General features: G+C 36.1%; 1 protein-coding gene and 1 long non-coding RNA gene across 2 annotated transcripts in view; both read right to left on the bottom strand.

Annotated features, from left to right (window-relative positions):
- LOC113042956 (contactin-1a-like) overlaps window positions 1-9447 on the bottom strand; it is a 551632-nt gene that overhangs the window by 499418 nt on the left and 42767 nt on the right.
- On the bottom strand, window positions 6210-7285 carry LOC113042972 (uncharacterized). Its single transcript, XR_003275642.1, has 3 exons — window positions 7276-7285; window positions 6898-7029; window positions 6210-6697 (listed from the first exon to the last, which is right to left on the bottom strand). It is a non-coding gene; the product is annotated as an uncharacterized LOC113042972 (long non-coding RNA).

The following is a 9447-nucleotide window of genomic DNA, read 5'->3' as shown; positions in this document are numbered from 1 at the left end:
AAGAGAGCAGCCCGAAAAATGGAGCGCAGCTGGAGGAAAACAAAACTAGAGGTATTTCGTATTGCTTGGCGGGAAAGTAGCATATCCTACCGAAAAGCATTAAAAACTGCTAGATCTGATTACTTTTCTTCTCTTTTAGAAGAAAACAAACATAACCCCAGGTATTTATTCAATACAGTGGCTAAATTAACGAAAAATAAAGCCTCAACAAGTGTTGACATTTCCCAACACCACAGCAGTAATGACTTTATGAACTACTTTACTTCTAAAATCGATACTATTAGAGATAAAATTGCAACCATTCAGCCGTCAGCTACAGTATCACATCAGACAGTGCACTATAGACCCCCTGAGGAACAGTTCCACTCATTCTCTACTATAGGAGAGGAAGAATTGTATAAACTTGTTAAATCATCTAAACTTACAACATGTATGTTAGACCCTATACCATCTAAGCTCTTAAAAGAGGTGCTTCCAGAAGTCATAGGTCCTCTTCTGACTATTATTAATTCCTCATTGTTATTAGGATATGTCCCCAAAACCTTAAAACTGGCTGTTATTAAGCCTCTCATAAAAAAGCCACAACTTGACCCCAGAGAACTAGTTAATTATAGACCAATCTCGAATCTCCCTTTTCTGTCCAAGATCCTAGAAAAGGTGGTATCCTCACAATTATATTCCTTCTTAGAGAAAAATGGTATATGTGAGGATTTCCAGTCAGGATTTAGACCGTATCATAGTACTGAGACTGCTCTCCTTAGAGTTACAAATGATCTGCTCTTATCATCTGATCGTGGGTGTATCTCTCTATTAGTTTTATTGGATCTTAGTGCTGCATTTGACACAATTGACCACAACATTCTTTTGCATAGACTTGAACACTTTGTTGGCATCAGTGGAAGTGCATTAGCATGGTTTAAATCGTACTTATATGACCGCCATCAGTTCGTAGCAGTGAATGAAGATGTATCATATCGATCACAAGTGCAGTATGGAGTACCTCAAGGCTCAGTTCTAGGGCCGCTACTCTTCACGCTTTATATGTTACCCTTGGGAGATATCATCAGGAAACATGGTGTTAGCTTTCACTGTTATGCTGATGATACGCAGCTCTATATTTCCTCGCAGCCCGGTGAAACACACCAATTTGAAAAACTAATGGAATGCATAGTCGATATAAAAAATTGGATGACGAGTAATTTCTTACTGCTAAATTCAGAAAAAACAGAGGTGTTAATCATAGGGCCTAAAAACTCTACTTGTAATAACCTAGAACACTGTCTAAGACTTGATGGTTGCTCTGTCAATTCTTCGTCATCAGTTAGGAACCTAGGTGTGCTACTTGATCGCAATCTTTCCTTAGAAAGCCACGTTTCAAGCATTTGTAAAACTGCATTTTTCCATCTCAAAAATATATCTAAATTACGGCCTATGCTCTCAATGTCAAATGCAGAAATGTTAATCCATGCATTCATGACTTCAAGGTTAGATTATTGTAATGCTTTATTGGGTGGTTGTTCTGCACGCTTGGTAAACAAACTACAGCTAGTCCAAAATGCAGCAGCAAGAGTTCTTACTAGAACCAGGAAGTATGACCATATTAGCCCGGTCCTGTCCACACTGCACTGGCTCCCTATCAAACATAGTATAGATTTTAAAAATATTGCTTATTACTTATAAAGCCCTGAATGGTTTAGCAACTCAGTATTTGAATGAGCTCCTTTTACATTATACTCCTCTACGTCCGCTACGTTCTCAAAACTCAGGCAATTTGATAATACCTAGAATATCAAAATCAACTGCGGGCGGCAGATCCTTTTCCTATTTGGCGCCTAAACTCTGGAATAACCTACCTAACATTGTTCGGGAGGCAGACACACTCTTGCAGTTTAAATCTAGATTAAAGACCCATCTCTTTAACCTGGCATACACATAACATACTAATATGCTTTTAATATCCAAATCCGTTAAAGGATTTTTAGGCTGCATTAATTAGGTAAACTGGAACCGGAACACTTCACATAACACCGTACTTTCTACATCATTAGAAGAATGGCATCTACGCTAATATTTGTCTGTTTCTCTCTTGTTCCGAGGTCACCGTGGCCACCAGATCCAGTCTGTGTCCAGATCAGAGGGTCACTGCAGTCACCCGGATCCAGTACGTATCCAGACCAGATGGTGGATCAGCACCTAGAAAGGACCTCTACTGCCCTGAAAGACAGCGGAGACCAGGACAACTAGAGCCCCAGATACAGATCCCCTGTAAAGACCTTGTCTCAGAGGAGCACCAGGACAAGACCACAGGAAACAGATGATTCTTCTGCACAATCTGACTTTGCTGCAGCCTGGAATTGAACTACTGGTTTCGTCTGGTCAGAGGAGAACTGACCCCAACTGAGCCTGGTTTCTCCCAAGGTTTTTTTCTCCATTCTGTCACCGATGGAGTTTCGGTTCCTTGCCGCTGTCGCCTCTGGCTTGCTTAGTTGGGGTCACTTCATCTACAGCGATATCGTTGACTTGATTGCAAATTAAAACAGACACTATTTCAACTGAACAGAGATGACATCAATGAATTCAATGATGAACTGCCTTTAACTATCATTTTGCATTATTGAGACACTGTTTTCCAAATGAATGTTGTTCAGTGCTTTGGCGCAATGTATTTTGTTTAAAGCACTATATAAATAAAGGTGATTGATTGATTGATGTACAGTTGAATCATAAAGAGTTGCAATAATCCTACTTTTAACAATAACACTAATCTGCTTAATGAAACAAAAAATAAGAATGAAAAATGACACCAAGATTTTTGACACAGTCATGAACATCTGAGGATAAAGAACCAAACTGATTAACTATGTCAGATGTGAAGATATCAACTTCAGTTATGTCATTATTTAACTGTAGGTAGTTCATGTCCATCCAACATTTTATGTCATGCAGGCAGTCAAGCAGGCCAGACAAAGAACCATTATTATTTTTGATAGGAAAGTAGAGCGCTGAGTGTCATCAGCATAAATGTGTTGAGATAAACTCAACTTTTTTTGGTACTGGGTTTGTAGTATACTTACAATAAAACATCTGCAATGGGCTTTAATTTGACATTTCAACACTTACTGCTGAATCCATTGGACTGGATGAGAATATGGAGGAGACGAGATAGCTCAGTCATCAGATGACAGCACACAGAGGCAGGACAGGATTCACAGCTGTTTTCAGTAAGGGCTCCGCCGCCTACATTACTGTATTTTCACAGTAACATTCCTGAATGCAGTATTATATTGTGAACAGTAAAAGCCTTTAAAGTGATAATAATGTAATTTTCTATGAAAAATTACATTTGCATGCTGTGAAATCCCCCTTTTTAATTTTTTTTTTTCACAGTGTAGATAGATTTTAATATTTGGTAACTGGTTCCCATCTATGAAAATAATATTTTAAAAATAATGGATTTATATAATTTTGTAGAATTTCCCAGTAAGAAATGAAACCATCTTCCAGCAGTGTAAAAATTCATTTGTACTGGATGTTTTGTACGTTTGGTCCAGTGTGAGATCATATCTACAGTTTCTACATGAGCTTCAGCACACTTCTGCCAGTTTTCATAAAGCCTTACAGAATCATGGCTGTCACTTTATAATGGTTTGTGCCATTTTCATGCAACTTTACTTATATGAATTGTCTGATTGGTAAATGTCAATTAGTGATTGCATACACCCCTGCAAGTATAATATTATTAAAATTATCTATGACCAGCAGTCTATATAGAGTCTATCTTTTATAATTCCAAATGACACAGAATGTAAACTCACTTTTACTCATAAACTTTATGCAAACAGCTGGAAAGATGTAAACTTGTTTTAAGCTGCACTGTATGGAATAAAATCACTTTCAAAAATAATCTTACGTAATTCAAAACATTTGTGTTTAATTTTAATATACTCGTGCGTAATTTAAAACTATTGTACGTAATTCTGTTTTTTGTCAGAGTGGGATTCCAAAATCTACGGCCACGACAGTTTACAGATACGCGATTGTGTGTGTTCTTTAGAGTACAGCTCTAAAATGTACGACTGTGACAGTTTACAGACACAGCGCTTGTTTTCACAATAGCTCTGTTACACACACAACATGCGAATTACGACGAATTTTCCAAATATATTAAAATTACACACAAATGTTTTGAACTACGTACGATTATTTTTGACAGTGATTTTATTCCATACACTGCACCTTGATGGTATACAATGTCATGCAAATGAACATCAGAAGCAGTTAAAGTGAGGTTTGGGGGTTGGTGGTGTGACTCGAGGAATACAATACATTTGGGTAAGTAGACTACAAAGTCAATTATATATCAGAAGATTATAAATAGCAGAAACTCTAACAAAACACAGTTTCTGGATTTTATTTCAACAACCAAATATTCAGGGGGTATTCAGTGTGTGGTAATTGAAAATTAGTTCTGATAGTTTCTGCATAGAAAATGAGCCGAAGCCAATGAGTCTGTAACACCTCGTTCCCTTCAAAGATGTTACTCTGAGGGGTTTCAACAGATTATTTTTACATGTACTGATTAAAGTAATTTATTCTTCCCACAAGTGTATATATATATATATATATATATATATATACAGTACAGACCAAAAGTTTGGACACACTTCTCATTCAAAGAGTTTTCTTTATTTTCATGACTATAAAAAATTGTAGATTCACACTGAAGGCATCAAAACTATGAATTAATACATGTGGAATTATATATATAACAAAACAGTGTGAAACAACTGAAAATATGTCATATTGTAGGTTCTTCAAAGTAGCCACCTTTTGCTTTGATTACTGCTTTGCACACTCTTGGCATTCTCTTGATGAGCTTCAAGAGGCAGTCTCCTGAAATGGTCTTCAACAGTCTTGAAGGAGTTCCCTGAGAGATGCTTAGCACTTGTTGGTCCTTTTGGCTTCTGTCTGCGGTCCAGCTCACCCCTAAACCATCTGGAGTGGGTTCAGGTCCGGTGACTGTGGAGGCCAGGTCATCATCACTCTCCTTCTTGCTCAAATAGCCCTTGATGCCTTCAGTGTGACTCTACAATCTTCATAGTCATGAAAATAAAGAAAACTCTTTGTATGAGAAGGTGTCCAAACTTTTGCTCTGTACTGTACCTACACGGAGGGACTGAATAGGTACACTATAATTACAAAAAAGCAACAATGTAAATTCTGTTTACTTAAGCTGTAAATTGCAGGTTAGGCTAAATAAATCAAAATAATGGAAAACTGGATATTGCTCGAGTTGATATGTTGCACTGAATTAAAAAATAAATAAATAGAGATTTTCCTTTTTATTTAATTTTATTTTGGGCAAACCATTCAGACAACATAAGCAAAAACAGCAATTTTTCACATCTCCTGACCATAACCTGAGGCTGCAGACAGTGTTTCGGGACAGCACCACGCTGTGATTCATCTTAATACATTAACCTGTATAGATAGAGCCTCAAGCCCAGTTTAGACTTGCTCTTTGACAGAAAACATCTGCACATTGTTTTAGAACAGCTGGGTTAATTAAAGTCCTTAAATTATGAAGCACTTTCTACAATAAAGATTGTTTCAAAGCAGCTTTACAGTGGTATTAGGGAAATTATGCATTGTTCATGTCAATTTGTCATTGTTTAACAGTAAGTCAGTTGATTCAGTTCAGCATTAATAATCATTAAATGTTCATTTGGTTAATTTAATCAGTACAGTAGCTCTGGAGAAAATGATAATGTCATTGACCTGCTCATTTCAGTTATTTAATAGTGTCATTGCTGTCAGATCTATAATATAATTGAATATACGGTGGCTGAGAGAGCTCAATACACTGCTAATGAAAAAACAAAACACATGCAAATAAAAATAAAAAAATCTAAAAATTAAGAAAACATCATCAATTTGACAACACACATGCTGGAAATACAACACAACCAAAAATTGAAACGTAGCACAGACAACATACACATACAAGACATATTTATACATTTTTGCTCTGACAGGTGAGATTATTGTTTACTTTAACATCCAGATCATACGAAGTCCTTCGCTTTTTTTGTGTGCATATTATTAGGCTTAAAAAGCTAGAAATACACAATTACTGTAGGCTAGTGAAAGGTTACGCTGGCTAATTTACCTTTACAACTTCCCTTACAAAAATTAACCATAGTTAAAGTGATTAATACACTAACCATAGTTTAACCATGGTATTTGTACAACTGTGGTTATTAAAATGGTAGCCTAATCAATATGGCCAAAAACATAATAATTTTGTTGTGTTCTGTGCTACTTGTGTGTAATTCTGGAGTGCTTCCAGTGAACTCAAACTACAGAAAGTACTTCATACTCCTGACTGTGTTCAGGATGATTCTGCAAAGCTCCTATTCTAACGGAAACAGTAGGTAACCACTGAAAGTGTTATGATTACCCGGGTTATCCTGAATAACGCGGTTAGGCCAGAGTGTCACAGAGATAACATCTCCAACCTCCAGGATCAACACGACCGAGTTTGAGGAGTGTAACACACGCCCGCCTTGGTCAATATCTGCTATAACTATATGGTTTCCATTCTTCCTAATGTTGGCAGTTGATGGATATACTGGATCAAAACTAACGATAGTGAATTGAAACATGTACGCTCCTTTCAGCGGGGCTGTGAACAAACCTAAATCAAATAAAAAGAGAAAACGAATCAGCTGTTTTCTGTATGATCGCTTCATTACCAAGCTCAGTTTAACAGTTTCGAAACACAGCAGATCATTTAATTCTCTTACTCACATTACACAACTGCAGAAAGACTTGAAAAGATCTGAAAAAATCCCATTACTATAACTGAGATTTACGGCTCCATTGATTGATAATTACCAGTCTCTGGGTTGTAGGCGTCTCCTATGTTTGTGAAAACATTCCTGTAGATTAGTGGGATATCAGTGTTTGAAGGACCAATCTGTCCGCCGGTATATCGCATCAGTGAAGTTGAAAAAGCTATCTTTCTGGCTGTAATTGAAAAACATATTGAGATATATTACTGGATTACACTGATAATTAACAATTCAAACACACTGCTTCACTCAACTCTGAGTAAGAATTGAAACTTCTGTGAAGGAATAAGTAATGTGTTAAATGATATGTATAATTCTTATTGTAGTAGACAGATATCACAGTATCACTCAGTTTTACACTATGCAGTGGTGTCCTACTCTCAGGACCATTGATAAAAGAGTGAATGTTCTGGTGAGGTACCATCATTTTTCTTGTTCTTCTCTTCCTGGAGGACCGTCTGTTGTTCCTTCAGCTGTGTTTCTAAAGCTCTGATGTTGGCTTTCTGCCTTGTGACGGTGGCGGTCAGTTCTCTCAGGGCTGCGTGGATGTCAGAGAAGCTCAGAGGGCTGTATTCTTGGCTGTCACCTGAAGTGTGTGTTTGAGGTGAATTCTGTCTTCTTTCCTCAGAGCTAAGCTGATGATTGATCTCATTCTCGCTGAGCCCTCCATCTACCTGCTGCTGTACCACAAACACAAAGCTTCCCAACAATAGCAGTACACATAATAAACCCTTCATTCTCCACAGATGTTTGCGTCTAGCTCTTGCTCTGCCAGCCCCACAGCCTCTTATGGTCTTTTTACAGTGTCCTGATTTACTAGTTTTTGTCCTTGATTTTTTATTGCTTCAGATAAAAAGTAATTCCAGTTAATCGTTAATAATAATAATTAAAGGGATGTTCCTGGTTCAGTAGATGTTTATCTCTCAGAAACTCTGATAAAGCCTTATGGCAGTTTTACTGACACTGTGCGTATATTAATTTTTACTGCGTTAACTTAAGAACAAGCTGACATTTATTTCTGTGGTGATTGATATCATGCCAGAAATGTTGCTGATGGAGTTTGACTTGTGTTGAATCCCTCACATGCAGCAGTATTCTGTATCAACACTGCATAGACGGGAATTTCCCAAGAATTAGCTTGCTTATTTTTTCATGTTTTTTTTTTCCAAAAGGTGGTTTTCTGGAAAGCTTGATAAATAGTCGGCTTGATTTTTTCTTTGTGAGTATTTGAATCTTACATGTAGCTGATCTGAAAGGCCATTCTGACTCTTGAGTTGATTGTCTAGCAAATTGAAATGTGAAATCAGTGTTATGATCATTTAGCAGATGATTCTTTCTAAACATTAGGCTAGGTTCAGCATGTCTTAAATGAATGGTCTGTAATGGAGAAAAACTTCACTAGAGTAAAATCATGCCCTGTGCCCTGCTCTTTCATGAATGTATTTACATTTATTTAACCCTCTGGGGTTCTTCATTTATGAGTGACACTCAGGACCTTCGGGTCAAATATGACCCGGGGGGCGGGATTCAGGTATACTTTTTTTCAGTAAAATTTGTGCTTTGTAAAAAAAAGCGCTAAACAAACAAAAAAATGAATCAATCAATCAAATGTATTTTTGTTCAATAATATTTTTTCTTTCTTTTTTGGTGTTTTGAGAGAATTTTACGATAATAATGAATTTTTATGCAGTAATTATGATCAATTTTTTCCCATTGAATATAATAGAAAATTTATATATATATATATATATATATATATATATATATATATATATATATATATATATATATATATATATATATATATGTATTTATTTATTTATTTTTAATTAATGCTGTATTTTATTTTAAAGTACAGCCAAGGCCTATAGAAAACAATTTTTGAAATTAGATTGGTGCCATCTGGTGGACAAATTAAGCATTTTTATCATGCAATAGCACATTTTTACCACTATAGAGAATTTACAGCTCTCTGTAGAAAGGCTTGTGAATTCTAGTGATTTTTGCACATATTTGCCTATTTATTTCAGGTTGTGGATTTTAATATGTAATCACAGATTCTCAAAGACTATTTTTGTCAAGTTATTATTTTTTTTGTTTGGTTGGTTTAAATGGTAATTTCAAATGCCAGTTTTACTTTATAATACAGTCAAACCTGAACATTGCATTAGAAAGAGAACAAATGGAAAGCATTTTGTTACCCATTGTTTTAATTCTAACTTAATAAAAAAAAAAAATGATTTCAATCATAACATATTTTTATTAACCTTTTATTAGAGAGAGACATAGTATGTGACTTTTGAATTTTGGACCCAATGTCTCCCCTTTATTTTATTCATTGATTTTATTTCACATATTCTCATATGTCTCTGTTACAGGCTCACCAGTCTAGCATTCCCTTGTGTGTGTGTGTTATCAGATGCTTTGATTGGCTTCTTGATTTTATAAACAGGTGCTGCAATAGGCCTGGAAGTTACTAGGGAAGAATTCCATCCTTTGACCTTACTCTGTTTGTGCGTGTGTGCGTGCGTGCGTGCACGCGTGTTTGTGTGTGTGTGTGTGTGTGTTCAAGAGAGAGACATGGTGTGTCTAT

This window comes from Carassius auratus, chromosome 25, assembly GCF_003368295.1.
Source record: "Carassius auratus strain Wakin chromosome 25, ASM336829v1, whole genome shotgun sequence".
Classification (NCBI taxonomy): domain Eukaryota; kingdom Metazoa; phylum Chordata; class Actinopteri; order Cypriniformes; family Cyprinidae; genus Carassius; species Carassius auratus.
This window is presented reverse-complemented; position numbering and strand designations above follow the sequence as displayed.